This window comes from Notolepis coatsorum (assembly GCF_963971535.1).
Source record: "Notolepis coatsorum genome assembly, chromosome: 12".
NCBI lineage: Eukaryota > Metazoa > Chordata > Actinopteri > Aulopiformes > Paralepididae > Notolepis > Notolepis coatsorum.
This window is the reverse complement of record NC_140176.1, coordinates 109,366,122-109,384,160: the sequence shown is the minus strand read 5'-3', so window position 1 is coordinate 109,384,160 and position 18,039 is coordinate 109,366,122.

Below are 18,039 nucleotides of genomic sequence, written 5' to 3'. Positions count from 1 at the left end.
ATTGAAAATGGGGGACCCTGATGTAAACAAGACGAAAGTCTTTCTCTGGTCTGCATCCCCTTAACAATTGTGTATTGAGCTGTATTGTACTGTACCCATTCTGCAATCTGTGCTGAGATTATAAACTTGTTGTTGTTACACACACACACACACATGGACCCTGCATCCATACACTTTCGTCTTGTTTACAGCTCTCCACCTTGCTATCTGATGCTCATCTCTTAGACACTGATGTAGCAGTACTGTCTACCTGTATGTCATGTATGTCAATGTTATGATGAATTGAAAATGGGGGACCCTGATGTAAACAAGACGAAAGTCTTTCTCTGGTCTGCATCCCCTTAACAATTGTGTGTATTGAGCTGTATTGTACTGTACCCATTCTGCAATCTGTGCTGAGATTATAAACTTGTTGTTGTTACACACACACACACACACATGGACCCTGCATCCATACACTTTCGTCTTGTTTACAGCTCTCCACCTTGCTATCTGATGCTCATCTCTTAGACACTGATGTAGCAGTACTGTCTACCTGTATGTCATGTATGTCAATGTCATTATGAATTGAAAATGGGGGACCCTGATGTAAACAAGACGAAAGTCTTTCTCTGGTCTGCATCCCCTTAACAATTGTGTGTATTGAGCTGTATTGTACTGTACCCATTCTGCAATCTGTGCTGAGATTATAAACTTGTTGTTGTTACACACACACACACACATGGACCCTGCATCCATACACTTTCGTCTTGTTTACAGCTCTCCACCTTGCTATCTGATGCTCATCTCTTAGACACTGATGTAGCAGTACTGTCTACCTGTATGTCATGTATGTCAATGTCATTATGAATTGAAAATGGGGGACCCTGATGTAAACAAGACGAAAGTCTTCTCTGGTCTGCATCCCCTTAACAATTGTGTGTATTGAGCTGTATTGTACTGTACCCATTCTGCAATCTGTGCTGAGATTATAAACTTGTTGTTGTTACACACACACACACACACACATGGACCCTGCATCCATACACTTTCGTCTTGTTTACAGCTCTCCACCTTGCTATCTGATGCTCATCTCTTAGACACTGATGTAGCAGTACTGTCTACCTGTATGTCATGTATGTCAATGTCATTATGAATTGAAAATGGGGGACCCTGATGTAAACAAGACGAAAGTCTTTCTCTGGTCTGCATCCCCTTAACAATTGTGTGTATTGAGCTGTATTGTACTGTACCCATTCTGCAATCTGTGCTGAGATTATAAACTTGTTGTTGTTACACACACACACACACATGGACCCTGCATCCATACACTTTCGTCTTGTTTACAGCTCTCCACCTTGCTATCTGATGCTCATCTCTTAGACACTGATGTAGCAGTACTGTCTACCTGTATGTCATGTATGTCAATGTCATTATGAATTGAAAATGGGGGACCCTGATGTAAACAAGACGAAAGTCTTTCTCTGGTCTGCATCCCCTTAACAATTGTGTGTATTGAGCTGTATTGTACTGTACCCATTCTGCAATCTGTGCTGAGATTATAAACTTGTTGTTGTTACACACACACACACACACACATGGACCCTGCATCCATACACTTTCGTCTTGTTTACAGCTCTCCACCTTGCTATCTGAAACAATAGCTATCAATATAACGTTAGCAACTTTAACTTGCTAGCTAGCTAACGCTAACGTTAATGTAATAAACGTGACATGGTTGGACTTGTGGTCGGCAGAAAAACTTGGTGTAGTTTTATCAAAGATGCGGAATTGTAAACATGCTACTGTAAACATAAACAAACATTCTTAAACTTACCCATGCAGACGCATCTCGACCGATCTCAGTTAATTCCGTTGAATAGCGCGGTGTTTTCACCGGTGAGCAGAGCATCCAGAGTGCTAATCCCATTGAAAGTGTAAACAGACAGCCAGTGCGTCGCTTCAAACACTCCCCCAATGTAAATCTCTGCGGGCTGCAGGCTAGGTTTGATTCACATGCAAATACAGTAATTACGCCCCCGTTTCATTGAAATAAAGTCCGTGAACAACCTAAATTTAAACACAGGTTTGACACTATTTTAGATATTCTAACTGTTCGTTTTTATAGTAAACAAGTACTTATACATTCAATTTATAATAATGTGAAGAAAAGAAAAAAACACATAAAAAAAAAAGAGAAAACTCTAGCAGGTCTAGCCGAGAAAGGGGCGGGCCGAGTTGTGGTCGCAAGCGCTGGTACGTGACACATATGTGTTTTACAGTATACTCGTGGATCAATAAAAATATCGATTTTTTCGAATGCCGATCAGGAATTGGAATAAACCATTTGGATACCATCTGATCTCAGGTAAGGAATCTATGTTATCAGTATTAGGATAATCAGACTCGTTTTCACAGAGATATACAGATGAAGCCTTTAGTTTTCATGGACGCTTTGCCGCGACGTGCGCACGGTGATATCACGTCGTTGGAATTAATTAGGAACCCAGGCTGCTGTTCTGTTTTATGCCGCCAGGAGGCGCAAAGTCATTAGACGGACGCTACAACGTCCTACAGTACTGTACTGTACTGTATGTAACGATCTGTATATGTTTTGTTGTCTAAAATAAATACCATACCATGTAAACACGCAATGTTGCTGAATAAAATTATTAACCAGTTAAAACCTGTCGAATGGAGCAGGGCTCTGTTTATAATGGATATATAATGGATGTATTTTGTCTGGTACCGTGGTCTAATGGTTTGTGCACATTCCTCTGAAGCGGACGACCCGTGTTCAAATCCCGCTTTTCTAATATATATATTTTTTTTAATTATTTATAAAATGAAATTGCCCGCAACGATGTGCATAATACAATAGTAATAATATATAATAAGAATCCAACCAATCCATCCAAAAATCGAATACAATAAACAGTGTAAAGCAAATAATTTAAAACAACAAAGTTTAGCCTATTAAATCGTTTTTATAAGCGTTAGTTTTTATTTGCTGGATAATTCATTTGTATCTCAACGGAGCCACGGATCTAGTCGGGCCATGTAGCATTATGACGACAAAAATCGTGTGTGTGTGTGTTTTAATACAATTCTGAACTCTTGACTTGACTGACAACTGCTGTTCCGTGGTGTAATGGTTTGTGCACATTCCTCTCAAGCGGACGACCCGTGTTCAAATCCCGCTTTTCTAATATATATATTTTTTTATTATTTATAAAATGAAATTGTGTGCATAATACAATAGTAATAATATATAATAAGAATCCAACCAATCCATCCAAAAATCGAATACAATAAACAGTGTAAAGCAAATAATTTAAAACAACGAAGTTTAGCCTATTAAATCGTTTTTATAAGCGTTCGTTATTATTTGCTGGATAATTCATTTGTATCTCAACGGAGTCACGGATCTAGTCGGGCCATGTAGCATTATGACGACAAAAATCGTGTGTGTGTGAGTCTGCACACTGACGGTAGTGCAGTGGATCAATGGTTGCGTGTGTGCGTGTGCGTTTTGTGTGTGTGCGTCGGTTCCTGCATGCACGCATCTTCAAATGCTCAAGCTCGGATCTCTCATTTCTCACAGAAGAGCAAAAGACAAAGTATTTCATATTTAACACTTTAATCGCCGAAAACGCCGGAACTAGTCTTTCCTAGCCATGCTCATTCTGCCGAAGACGCCGTAACTCGTCTTTGATGTCAATATTTCAAAAATCTGTCATCGAAATCATATTTCCTTTCCGGAGCCCTGAGACACACTGCAAAGCTCCACTGAACTCTCTAGCGGTTCAAGAGCGCCATCTGGTGGCCGATCGCCAACCGGAAATTAACCTTTGAACCGGTAGTGCTCATCCATATGTGGTCCGGCCACTCGCTATCGTTAGAGAGACTCCGTCTTGATACAGTGAACATCAATCGGTGCAAATAACTCGAAAAAACAACATGATTTGGACGTATATACTATTATACAACCTGGAAATGGATCAGGCATTTCTACATCCCATAATAGAAAAAATTCTGTTCCACGCTCATCTGCCAGCGGCGCGAGGAAGCCACGGTGAGTTTCAACGTTATTTTCTAACGTCTTCTATACTAACTGATCTGATGAACATATGACCCACTCTGGATGAATCATCTAACGCTGCCCACGGAATTATAAACGATCCCCCGCCCATCCGGTCATCATCAGATGATACGTAGAAACTTCTAGAAGCACATCCAGTTGAAATTTTTTATCTCGCACAGATTCACAGATTCCTACCAAACTGTATTTGATCATCAATATAATACATTTAGGGCTATAAATCACGTTCTGAAGAAAGCTGCAGAAAACGATAAAAATATACTTATACTTTAGACCATATTTTAGTATGAATATGTGAATGAAAAAGTTTAACGTTGCTACACCCTGAACAATACATATAGGACATTGAATGGGCCATAATAATGGCAATTTAGCAATAGAATTTAAAAAGTTATAGCCCTGCAAAGAAGGGGAACTTCTCCATGTTAAATAGGGCTGGCGAGGGATGGTAAATTATGAATGTAACCCCGGCGATTAAAGTGTTAAACTTCAGCTGCATAAGACATCACTTAAATATCGGTTAAAGGTAAACTTCAGGTCTGACTGAAGAGTGCACTCTTTCTCGCTCTCTTCCCCTCCCTGTGTCTCTCTCTCTCTCTTAGAGATTGTGGTTGTGGAGAGGAGGGTGTAACCAGTTTAAGCAGCCTGGCCAGCTCCGTCTCTGTGGCCTTGTGTCGATTCTCAGTCGCCTCCAGTCTCGCCTCTAGACGTTTTTCAGTCGCCTCAAGCAGTTTAAGCAGCCTAGCCAGCTCTGTCTCTGTGGCCTTGTGTCGATTCTCAGTCGCCTCCAGTCGATTCTCAGTCGCCTCAAGTAGTTTAAGCAGCCTGGCAACATGCTTGTTTATTTTTTGTTCAATAACAATAGCCACCGTCGTCATGATAATTGTATTACAAAAGTTAGTAATGGTTGGAGTTGGTGTTTCCGCTGTCTCCTCATCTCTCGTCTCTGTCGTTACTGCTGGGAGTGCCATCATGTCCATAACAATAACAGCGGCCTGCACAGCAATAAGGGAGGGAAAGTTAAGATAAGATTTGTGTCACAATGATGTGATGTGGAAAACATGTAAAAAGATTGTCTCAATAATGGAAAATGCAATAAAAAAAAGTGTACTTACTGCTTTCTTTTTGACCATACGGTCAATTTGGGGGGAATCACGGGACCTCCTATTCTTTTTCGACCTTGAGGTGCCTTTACTTGGGTTAATCCTGGGCGATCAACACTCGTGATAGATGTCTAGAATAGAAAAATTATGCATAAATAAATAATTCAAATGTCGGGGACATCGAATCATTGTGTGAGAGGAGAAGAGAGAGAGAGAGAGAGAGAGCGCTCAAGAGAGACCCTTGAGAAATATACAAACATACCTTCAATTGTTTAGTGCCGTAAAAGGTTGCCATTCTGTCCTCAATATTCTGTCCAAATAATGAAGTGGGTGACGTTCCACACACGACTTTTATATCGAGGGGGGTCCTGAACTATGGTGAATAGGCGTTCTAAACCTACTGTTTACTGTTGTCTCTACCAGGGTTTCCGTTAGAAAAAATTGTTGCCGGCCTCAGTGTCCGGTAGATTTCAATCTACCGGTCAAATGAGAGAAATTCCGGTCAGAGTTTATTGAGCTTAAAAACAATTGATGGGCAAAAGAATGACAACAAAACAAAAGAATGACATCATCAAGGCATGTAGATTTATAATATTTTTACTTAAAACTAGGCTACTTTTGCGTATAAAGCCATTATATTCCAAATAAAATAAGTCCAGAGACTCATGCTGCTGCCGACTTTAAATCAAATAGGTGTCTGTGGGCAGTCGCCCGACAATAATAAACAGCAGTCTGTTATAATCACATTTTTATGAGCTAACGAATTCCGTTATATTGGACATTTGTATTAATTATATCAAGCGAAGAACTGAGAAATTTGGCAGAGAAAGACGGCAACATTATCGTGGGTTTGCGTGACGACTCTCTCTCTCTCCACCTCCCAACGACTTATTTGCGAGAGTATGTCGATGCAGAGCAGCAGATTCAGCTGTTATTGGCTCTTTTCTGGCTCTATCTGGGGACCGCACAGCAGCGCCCTCCACCCAACATTGAATAGCCAATGGCTGAATTGGAGTACTGCAATGGCCGCTGTAATGGCCGCTGCTGCTCCGGCTCTGCATGCACTCGCAAAACCCAGCACTAAGCTCTCGCTGACAACATTATTATACCTGCTTGGTGAAGCAACGATGAAACAAATGTAATGATTGTTTCGTTCATCGCATAGGCTATTTAATTTTAGCCTATTTTAATACAATTCAAATAATCAAATTGTGCTTAGACTCAGGGAATTATTTTCACCGGACATTAAGACCGGAGAGATTAAATATGTCGGACTTCAACAGATTTTGCCGGTCAAATACCGGTAATTACCGGCTAACGGAAACGCTGGTCTCTACATTTCGTAGCTCCAATTCTGCAGACCCCTCTCTGATTGGTTGAGCTCCATTTCTGCAGCCCCCTCTCTGATTGGTTGAGTGAAGCCCCTCTCTAAGGTACGCGAGGGAGGTGCGTGGGCGTAAGGTTATCGAGGTGCTTATCGAGGTGCTCGCGCCAAGAAAAGAAGAAAGATGCCGCAAATGTAATGCCGCAAATATAATGTTGTTATGTTCGATATATTGAAGTATATATTGAATGTATAATACATTAATATGGCAGCAAATCTTACAAGACGAGTCAGCAATGATGAGCGTTTTCCCTGTACTCCGCCATGTGAATCTAATCTGGATGCGTAACCTGAACTTTTGGTAGGCTTCGACTTTCGTCTTGTTTACATCAGGGTCCCCCATTTTCAATTCATCGTCTTGTTTACATCAGTGTCCCCCATTTTCAATTCATGATAACATATATGACATACAGGTAGACAGATAGACAGTACTGCTACATCTAGACATTTATGACATACCAGATTTACAAATACAGTACTGTTTGTGATACAAAAAGAGTCCAGAAAAGAGAGGCTATACATTTGACGTAGAAACTGTACATTGGAGGAGGTTGGGTGGGTGGGGGGGACTGTACATTGCTTCTTCTAAGTGTCTATGCTTTTTTTGTTAGTATTTACTGATGTAAACAAGCATTCCTAAGCAATTAGCCATCAACGCCTCTTTTGTGGTTTCATTTACATGTTAATAGGTAGGGAGGGGGTTGTATTAATTGAGACTGGCCTTTAACTTGACTCATGTACATTGGGGGAGGGGGCCTGCCTTGCGTCGCAAAGGATATGCCTGTTTCAATTTATTTTATTTATTTATAATTGCATTGTTAAATACTGATTTCTGCTTTGACCCTGTGTATTTTAAATGTATTATTCCAGAGTAAATTATAATTTAATTCTATATTGAGTGCAATATGATATTCTGAGTGAACAATATTGAAAAACAAACAATGACAATTTCTTTAATTGAATCAACTTAAACTAGAAAAGTAAATACAAACTAAATTAACAATGTAAGTTACATTGTTCATTTAGTTTGTATTTACTTTTAGTTTAAGTTAATTCAATTAAAAAAATTGTTTTACACACAAACACAAACTTAAAGGGGAACTATCTTATAAATGGCCTTTTTGAGTGTTTAGCATTGTTTCCTAGCTATGTGAACTTATATTAATATGATCTATGTCTAAAAATTCTCATATTGGCGCATTCTTCCAATTCTCCTCTCACAATATTCACCCTCACTGAACTGAGTCATTTGAAAATGTGATGATTTGTGATGTCAGAAAGACACCGCTGCATGTTAATGTTGAGATACAAGATGAGCTGCACACAGTGGCTGGACCTGGACCTGGAGCCCAGGCTCAAAACGGCTCGAGATCTTGAGGTAGAAAAATGCTGTTTTTGAGGACTTGATTAGAAATACAAAACAATGAATAAAAAAAAATATATATATTACAGAGGTGTTCCATAGACTCACATGAATTGTGTAAAAGTGCCCAAATAGTGAAAGAAATAGTAAAATAGTTCCCCTTTAAAATAATCAGACAACTTGTGTTTACTTGAAAATTATTGGTGATCATTTGATTCATGGTGCTGAATCCCCTTTCACATTCTACAGTGCTGCATGGAATGACTTTTGTGCATAAGTATTTTACTGTAGTGTAGTGGTTGGATAGGATAGGATGGAATAGACAGAGGTCCCTGCCCCCTCCCCCTCAGGTTTGGTGTGTGAACGATGGTCTGACTCAGGCAGAGCACCATTCACACCAAACCTGTGAATGTGAATACCATGAAATGGGTTGCATTCCATACGCTATTGTTATGCTTATGCAGGTAGCCAGGTACTGTACATGCGACGAGTCGAGTGCAGCTCACAACAAATGGGTACAGCGCATTTTTGTGTGCGCGACTTGACTCATGTACATTGGGGGAGGGGGCCTGCCTTGCGTCGCAAAGGATATGCCTGTTTCAAGCAAATACAATTGCATTGTTAAATACTGATTTCTGCTTTGACCCTGTGTATTTTAAATGTATTATTCCAGAGTAAATTATAATTTAATTCTATATTGAGTGCAATATGATATTCTATATTGAGTGAACAATATTGAAAAACAAACAATGACAATTTCTGTAATTGAATCAACTTAAACTAGAAAAGTAAACACAAACTAAATTAACAATGTAAGTTACATTGTTCATTTAGTTTGTATTTACTTTTAGTTTAAGTTAATTCAATTAAAGAAATTGTTTTACACACAAACACAAAAGCAAACTTAAAATAATCAGACAACTTGTGAGTGTATAGGTATTGTTGCTGCAGTTCTCACATTCCCCATACTGTACATACATTGCTTGCTTGTGGTGTCACACATGATGGCTTGTGTCAGGCTCTCCAAATTATGAATAAACAAATTGTTTTTATAATTACAAGAGACATATATCAACAATCTAATACCAAAAAAGTATATTTAAAACATATATTTAAATGTTATATTGGACATGCAAGTTGGTCATCAAGAAGGTGGGACAAGAGAAAATTGCCATTTTAGGGGGTGTTCAAGAGCTATTTGGTATTTTAAATAATATTTTGGAACCACTTTTTCCACAACCATATTTACATTTAGTCTCAGGACAAGTACAATTTACATAACAAGTGCATGTTTTAGTATTTTGTGCATGGATTGTTTGGAATTTCATGGGTGGGACTGAAAATGTCCTCCGATTCTGGAATGTCCCCTATATTGAGTGCAATATGATATTCTATATTGAGTGAAATTATAACTCTATATTGAGGCAATAGTGACATAACAGTGAAAGTTATGATAGACAATGTATGTATTGAAAGGGTAAATCAAACCTGTCTGGAAGTATGGGAGGGGGCTAGGGGTGGGGTAGACCCTCTATATAAAGTGTTGTATCATCTTGAACTTTCGAACGGTCTGTTGTCAGTGTGTGTTCTGAAGGTCCAGATTAACACATAGTCTGCGTTTATTATTTTGTATAACTTATATATTGTTTATATATATAAGATATATATTTTCACGTCATCTGTTTACCTACCAGTATTCATCATTCGCTTATTTGTATATGTTCCACTCTTAACGCCGTAGACAGCGTGAGCGCATGCGCGGGGTTCTTGGGACATGCCTGGACAGAGTGTGTGTTATAGAAGAGATGTTTGGCAGCAGTAACAGGACAGCAAGCAACGTATCTTGACAGAGAGCTGTACAGCTAATTAGATACCACATAATATTGTCGAGCCACTATTGGCACAGTATAGTGACTTGTTCGAGCGAAGTAACGTTGAGAGACTTATAGCTGAACCCAGCGGCGTTCTGGATTTAACTACCTATTGAAGACGACATGTGGGTTGGCCTAAGTGTACAAGGGCTAACTAGCTAGCAACCATGCCAACAGGCTTTTTGGACTAAAAGCTATTAATCCTGCCATCGGGCGCTAGGAATACAGGAACCCGGTCCGTACGAGACCCTCCTCACCAGCGACGACAGGATTATCCCAAGTTTGTCTGCGGCTCTCTGGAGTAGGAGCTCCAGAGAATTACCGTCTCCACCCACCATTTTGCTTTCCCCGTGCTGCTCGCTTCTTCTCACTCCATTCCAAGCATCAATGGTCGAGTACTCGTAGTTCAGGACTATCGTTACCTCTGACATCATTGCATTGACATTATCGTATTAAAGGAGATCTGCGCTATGTATAATATGTATGCTTTCTATTACTATTAAAGTGATTATTCAACTTTGTATCACTGTCCCCTCGCAGTTAATAGAGTGTCCGCCATTTTGTGTACCTATACTGTCTGGCTAATTAATATTCTTTAGTAGTGGTTTAATCTAGCATTTCAATACAGTCAGGGTTATGTAGCCCCTTGGCTACAATTGGTCCTTCAAGCCGGATGGTATCAGTGATAATATCAGTGATAATATGGCCAGCGGCGGACACTCCCCAACCAAATCTCCCCCATTAGAGCGCCCTAGGCGCCAGCGTCAGCCCCCTCCCTACTTGGAGGGCTACGCTGTAGATTTACCACATAGCTTATCCAAGAGGATGCTAAGCAGGGATAACATTGGTAGCTCAAGCATGCCCAACCTTACAGAGGAGTCAACCCTAGATGTAGAGACCCAAGCTAGTTTAAGTGAAACTAACCTAGCTTACAGGGGGGGGACAAGCGAGGCATGACTTGACTAGACCCACAGAGTACCGCGCCCCCGAGATGGACCTCGGAGCGCGTGAGGAGACCAGGTCGCCGCCCAGCCCAGGCAGCTCCGAATCAAGGTCATCAGCGTCATCCCCAAGCGGGGCCGATAGGAGGCTAGCGCAAGTCCTGATCGCCACGATAACCGCTTCGGCTGAAAGGGACCGCCTCCAGGCGCAATGCGAGAGTGAGCGTGAACATCTCAGACTGGAAGAGAGGCGCCTCCAGGCTGAAAGGGACCGCCTCCAGGCGCAACGAGAGAGTGAGCGCAAACATCTCAGACTGGAAGAGAGGCGCCTCCAGGCTGAAGAGAGGCGCCTCCAGGCTGAAGAAAACATGGAGCGCGAACGCGTCAATGCGCAGCGCGAGGCAGAACGAGACCGCGTCAATGCGCAGCGCGAGGCAGAACGAGACCGCCTACAAGCACAAATGATGGCGCAAACTCTCCAGAATGTAACTCCCCATTCTTCCACCCGGAGCTCCCGGAGATCATCACGCCAAGGGTCGAGGGCACCCTCCCCGACAAAGCTACATGGGACCCCGCCTAAGGGAAGAACCTGCTTAGGTTCCAGAGCAGCTAGCCGAGCGACTACAGAGCCTGACTGAGGACGAGGGAGGGCAGAGGACCCACCCGCACTACTCCATCTCAGACCAGGAGGCAGAGCGCAGCCCCGGTCTCAGTCACGACACGCTGCGTCCCACCCAGCACGAACCAACGGACCGGGAGACTCGCCGAGAACGCCCCTCCCCCAACGTGTCAGTGCCACAGCCCTCTATGGCACCCTACATTGGGACCCCCACATTCCCAGACTTCACAAGAGAAGATCGAGCACAGTATACCGAGCTGCGTATGTGCCTAGAGACAATCATGTCAGGAGTACAGGACGAGCCATACAAGTACGCCATTCTCCTTAAGCATCTCAAGGTAACTAGAGCGCATAACATTGCGCTGGCCTACTCCAATTCACAAACTCCCTATTCTGACGCCCTAGCTGCCCTCGACGGACGTTACGGACGTACGTGGGATTATGTCATTCAGGAGATACGTGAGATCGAGCGCCTCCCCCCAGCTAAAGACAACCGAGCCCTGGACGACCTATCCGTCAAAGTACAGTCCCTAGTAGGGATGCTCGGGTCCCAACGAGAGAAGGGGATGTACGAGCTGTACGCCAACTCCAACGTGGAGCGCATATTAGAGAAGCTCCCCCCATTCCGCCAAGAACGTTTTCGGCGGCAACGAAACTACCGTGACCCGAATGCCCCAGAACAGTCACTGTTGGATTTTGCTGACTTCCTAGCCAGGGAGGTTAGCAGCCTAAGGATTGACACCTTCGCATGGGGTGGCTCGAACTTTAAAGAGGGACAGAGGAGGGCTAAAGACCAAAGCAGGCCCATCACAGTGATGCACCAGGCCGAGTCTGTGTCACGGCAGAAGAGTCACAACCCCCCCTCCAAGGGGAAATGGAAGATCGCATGTCAATACTGCGACAGCGAACACTGGCTGTCACAGTGCGACGACGCATTCAAGAAACTGACCACCGCCGAAGTAAGCCAGTGGATTAAGGCTAACCGCCACTGCTTCCGCTGCGCGCGCGGCCACATGGCAGCAGAATGCCGCCTTAAGAAGAAGTGTGGCAAGTGTGACGGCGCTCACCTCGAAGCACTGTACGAGAGCAACAAGCGGAACCCAGCTCCACCAATCAACTCGGGAGCAGACGTACTCTACATCGACCCCGCGAAGAGTGGGAGCTCCAGGGTGCTCCTCAAGGTGGTACGAGTACTCAGTCACGGGGACAAGGTACTAGACACCTACGCCGTCCTCGACGACGAGTCGGAGAAGACACTCCTCCTTGCCTCCGCCGCAACCCAGTTGGACCTGCGGGGCCCAGAGGAGACCATGACCCTCCGTACCATTCGTCGGGACTTAAAGACAATCAAAGGTGAAAACGTCTCGTTCACCATTGCAGCGATCGACCAGCCTGAGAAGCGGTACGCCATCAGCAAGGCGTTCACGAGCTACGACATAGGTTTGTCCCGCTACGATTACCCCATCCCACAGCTGAGGGAAAAGTACGACCACCTACGCCAACTGCCCATACCGCTCATCAGCGGCGCTACACTGACCCTACTCATTGGGTCCGACCATGCGGACCTCATTGTCCCTACTGATGCGGTCCACATCGGACCCAGAGGATGCCCAGCCGCGGTTAAGACTCGGCTGGGGTGGACGCTCCAGGGCCCCCTCTCCGGGCCTTCCAGCCGACCAACGTCCACACGCTGCCTTTACACCAAGGCGAGCGACACAGACAACACTCTCCTACAGCACGTTGAGAGGCTATGGACACTAGACGCGCTGCCATTCAAGAACGAACGCAAGATGGTTCGGTCCAAGGAGGACAAGTATGCCATCGCTCTACTAGAGCAGAAGACTACGAGGGTCGAGGTCGACGGAGTGCTAAGATACGCAACCCCACTCTTGAGGCGGGAAGGTAGGGGTGGACGGTATAAACGGTATACGGTATAAACGGTATGAATTTGCTCTACGGTATGGATTTTGACTATACCGTGTAACCGGTAGTGCAGCTCTAAAATAGCAATGACGTCATGTAACCACAGCGCGACTATTTCACTCGCATTTGCCCCTAAAAATAGATAGAATTAGTCATAGATCATAGATATGTGCGAACTGGAAAAAGTTATTTAGGAGGCTTCGCGCAGCGTCTCCCTGAGCTAACGTTAGCTTAGCTACCGTTACAAAATGACCCAGTCAACTATTCACTTTTAGTTTAATACATGATGAGGCATTGTCTAACCGAACGGTATCTAGTCGGCCAGCTACCGATAGCTCCTGACATCAACAAACGCTCCACAAAGTCTAGTAGAGAGAGACGTGTGTGCTACCTGTTAGCTCACGTTAACGCAAGTTAGTTCACCGTTCAAAACGAAATGTCCCATTGAACTAAATAATTCACTGAGGCGTTGTATTAACGTTATATATACGGCTAGCAGTAGCTACAGATAGCTTGTGATATCAATGTCTTATAACACTGATTCGATGCGTATTCGAGCTGAGGGCTTGCTAACGTTATACCAATACAATAGGGTCCAGGTGCAGCGCCGGAGAATCCTGGCCGTAGCTCTGCTCGAGGCTACTCGAGTATAGGTCCAGGTGGAGCTCCGGGGAATCCTGGCCGTAGCTGGAGGCTACTAGAGTACACACAGACAGTGGAGCTTGTTGCGTGGTGGCGATGTCTCGCAGATAATACAAGTACAAGTCTAATTAATATAAGATATATATTTTCACGTCATCTGTTTACCTACCAGTATTCATCATTCGCTTATTTGTATATGTTCCACTCTTAACGCCGTAGACAGCGTGAGCGCATGCGCGGGGTTCTTGGGACATGCCTGGACAGAGTGTGTGTTATAGAAGAGATGTTTGGCAGCAGTAACAGGACGGCAAGCAACGTATCTTGACAGAGAGCTGTACAGCTAATTAGATACCACATAATATTGTCGAGCCACTATTGGCACAGTATAGTGACTTGTTCGAGCGAAGTAACGTTGAGAGACTTATAGCTGAACCCAGCGGCGTTCTGGATTTAACTACCTATTGAAGACGACATGCGGGTTGGCCTAAGTGTACAAGGGCTAACTAGCTAGCAACCATGCCAACGGGCTTTTTGGACTAATGGCTATTAATCCTGCCATAGGGCGCTAGGAATACAGGAACCCGGTCCGTACGAGACCCTCCTCACCAGCGACGACAGGATTATCCCAAGTTTGTCTGCGGCTCTCTGGAGTAGGAGCTCCAGAGAATTACCGTCTCCACCCGCCATCTTGCTTTCCCCGTGCTGCTCGCTTCTTCTCACTCCATTTCAAGCATCAATGGTCGAGTACTCGTAGTTCAGGACTATCGTTACCTCTGACATCGTTGCATTGACATTATCGTATTAAAGGAGATCTGCGCTATGTATAATATGTATGCTTTCTATTACTATTAAAGTGATTATTCAACTTTGTATCACTGTCCCCTCGCAGTTAATAAAGTGTCCGCCATTTTGTGTACCTATACTGTCTGGCTAATTAATATTCTTTAGTAGTGGTTTAATCTAGCATTTCAATACAGTCAGGGTTGTGTAGCCCCTTAGTTACAGTGTGCAAATGACTAAAATCAACAAACAACATTCTCAAGATGTGCGTCAGTTACGATCCCAGGGCATGTCTACAAGACGCATTAGGCAACATCTTGCATCGTTAGGAATCTGCGTTACTCCGGGCACTATTGAATGGCATTACAAACAGAAAATACCACGAAGCCGTGCTCCACGTAAACTGTCTGAGTGAGTACAGTATATAGTTCTATGGTATTAGCACATTGTGAAATAATATGTTGCCGTTTCTAAATAAGAACGATATTGTGAATGTGAATAAATGGTGGATCCCGCCCTCGGTGCAATATTCTGTTCATTCTGACGGTTCATTAACTCTGTTAATTAATTTCCACTTTCTTTCTCTTCCCTTTCCATAGCAATGTCCTGGTTGCCATTGACAACTTGACAAAGGCCCGCAATTGCATGGTTGCAAGGCAAATCCAGAAGCGCATCGAAGACGATTTTGGTATTCATCTCAGCCTGACTGCCATCCGCAGAGCACGCAGGGGTCTCGGCTGGAAATATGGTCAAACTAAGTTCTGGCCAATGATCCGTGACAAAAATAAAGAATTAAGACTCGCACAGGTTTGTTTTTCTTTTTATACCACACATACACATCCTGAAACAATGCCTATGGCTTTACTGTGTTTATTTTTAATCCTATTGGTAAATGGTGATATGTATACCTGTTCATCTTGTGTTCAAATGTATATATGTTATTCCATTCTAAATTAATAAACTATTCTATCTATCTATCTATCTATCTATCTATCTATCTATCTATCTATCTATCTACAGGCGCAACAGTGGATCGATACATGTGAAACGTGGCATGACGTCATATTTACAGATGAAAGCACTGTCGCACTCGAACACTTTGCACAGGGGAGGAAACTAACTTTTTGGCTTACCAGCCAACTGGCGAGTATCTGATTTTTTTTACCAGCCAAACAGATTTTTTACCAGACAAAAAATATCGCTAATTGTGATAATTACTTCTTTGTATGTCAAGCCGCGTCAATGTTGTGTATGCATCTGGGTAGGCACACTGTGCCTTTAAGACAGCACGGTGGTCTTCCGACAGTGCTGTGAAGTACCGTCAAGTGTTGTGGTAACGTCAGTTGGGTTGGTGTGCTGTTGACGTTGTGCACAGTGCACTGGTTGAGCTAGCCCCTTTCGTGACTGCGATGTGCAAGCCAGGGGCTTTTGAGCATGAAATAAAATGTCTAACCTTACGTCGTAGTCCGGTGCTTTTTCAGAAACATTATAGTCATAACAGATACACCTAGCTGGCTGCTTTGAGCACACAGGGCTAACGTTAGCTAGCAAGCAGCTATATAACGCTAACTAGAAGCTAACCACTGTATACAGTTCCAGTAGACAACATTACACCTCTGTGATTTAAATGTGTCCTTAGTAACTTATACTCGATGGTTGTATTAGGGTTGGATGCAGTTCCCCGTTGGTCAGTCTGTCTGTTTTCCATATTCTGCTGTGTTTAACGTTATCTGTTTGCGAGTGCTCCTGATGGCTAGCCTAGTAGTACCGCGGGACTTTTATTATTATATGTCCGCGGGTTGGCCAGTACTGCGCAAACGTTTATTAAACATTATATGTCCGCGGGTGGTCTTGTGCAGTGCTCTCGTGGCACTGTCAACTAAAGCGAACACTCCGAAGACGCGCACCGTTTGCCAGTGCAGTGATTGCAGAATGTTTTATTTTTTTGTATACTCGCCAGACTGGCGAGTGGTCTTCATGAATCACTCGCCAAACGTAAAAAATACTCGCATTTGGCGAGTAAAGTGGCCTAATTTCCTCCCCTGACTTTGCAAGACAAAGCTTTACGAAAAAAGGCTACCGTCAAGGTAAACCTGCACCTAAACATCCATTGAAAGTGCATGTTTGGGGAGCGATTTCCAAGATGGGTGCAGGCCCGCTTGTCATTTTCGATGGAATAATGGACAGGGTCTTTTTTGAGGAATCGATCAATTGAACCCCATTGAAATTGTGTGGCACATGCTGAAAGACTACATTCGCAGAGACGCGAAACCTTTCACAAAAGATGCTTTAGTAGGGGCCATAAGGTTTTTCTGGCGCAATAAACTAACAGTGGATGTATGTAACAATCTCATAGCTGGCTTGGCAAAAGTGTTGCCACTAGTCATAGCAAATAATGGAGGTCAAAGTGGTAAATAAGGGTCAACAATGTTTAACAATAGAATCTCCAGGGCAGCCAGTAAAGCCAGTTAACGTGTAACCTTGTATCTTGTAATTTGTGTGTGTGTGTTTTAATACAATTCTGAACTCTTGACTTGACTGACAACTGCTGTTCTGATGGTTACTGTACTGTACTTGAAAATAAAATGATTTAAAATAAAATGAGCCATTTAGAACTCTTATTTCATTTTATAAATAATAAAAAAAAAAATATATTAGAAACACAGGTCTCTTGTCCATTGATGGATATATAATGGATGTATTTTGTCTGGTACCGTGGTCTAATGGTTTGTGCACATTCCTCTGAACCGGACGACCCGTGTTCAAATCCCGCTTTTCTAATATATATATTTTTTTATTATTTATAAAATGAAATTGTGTGCATAATACAATAGTAATAATATATAATAAGAATCCAACCAATCCATCCAAAAATCGAATACAATAAACTAGGGATGCCCCGATCGATCGGCCACCGATCGTTATCGGCCGATAATCAGTATAAATATGCGATCGGGGAATTCCGATAATTAGTCATATTCGCCGATCGCGGAAACTGATCAAGTGGATATCTCACTCGCTTGTCTCAGACGCACAGGACCTGCAAACTGCTCCTCCTCCCTAGCCCCGCCCGTACCCGTGTAGAGTTTGTAAACACGGAGGCGGACCTCCTCTGCTGAGTCTAGATAGTGCATTCGACCTGAGCTAACGTTAGCTACCTAAATCGTTACTGTTTAAACAAAATTACCCAGTCAACTATTCACTTTTAGTAGGCATTGTCTAACGGTATTTAGCCGGCTAGCTACTGATAGCTCCGGATATCAACAAAATGCCCCAGGAAGTCCAGTAGCCCATGTTGATATCTCCGTTAGCTTGCGTTAGCTGACGTTAGT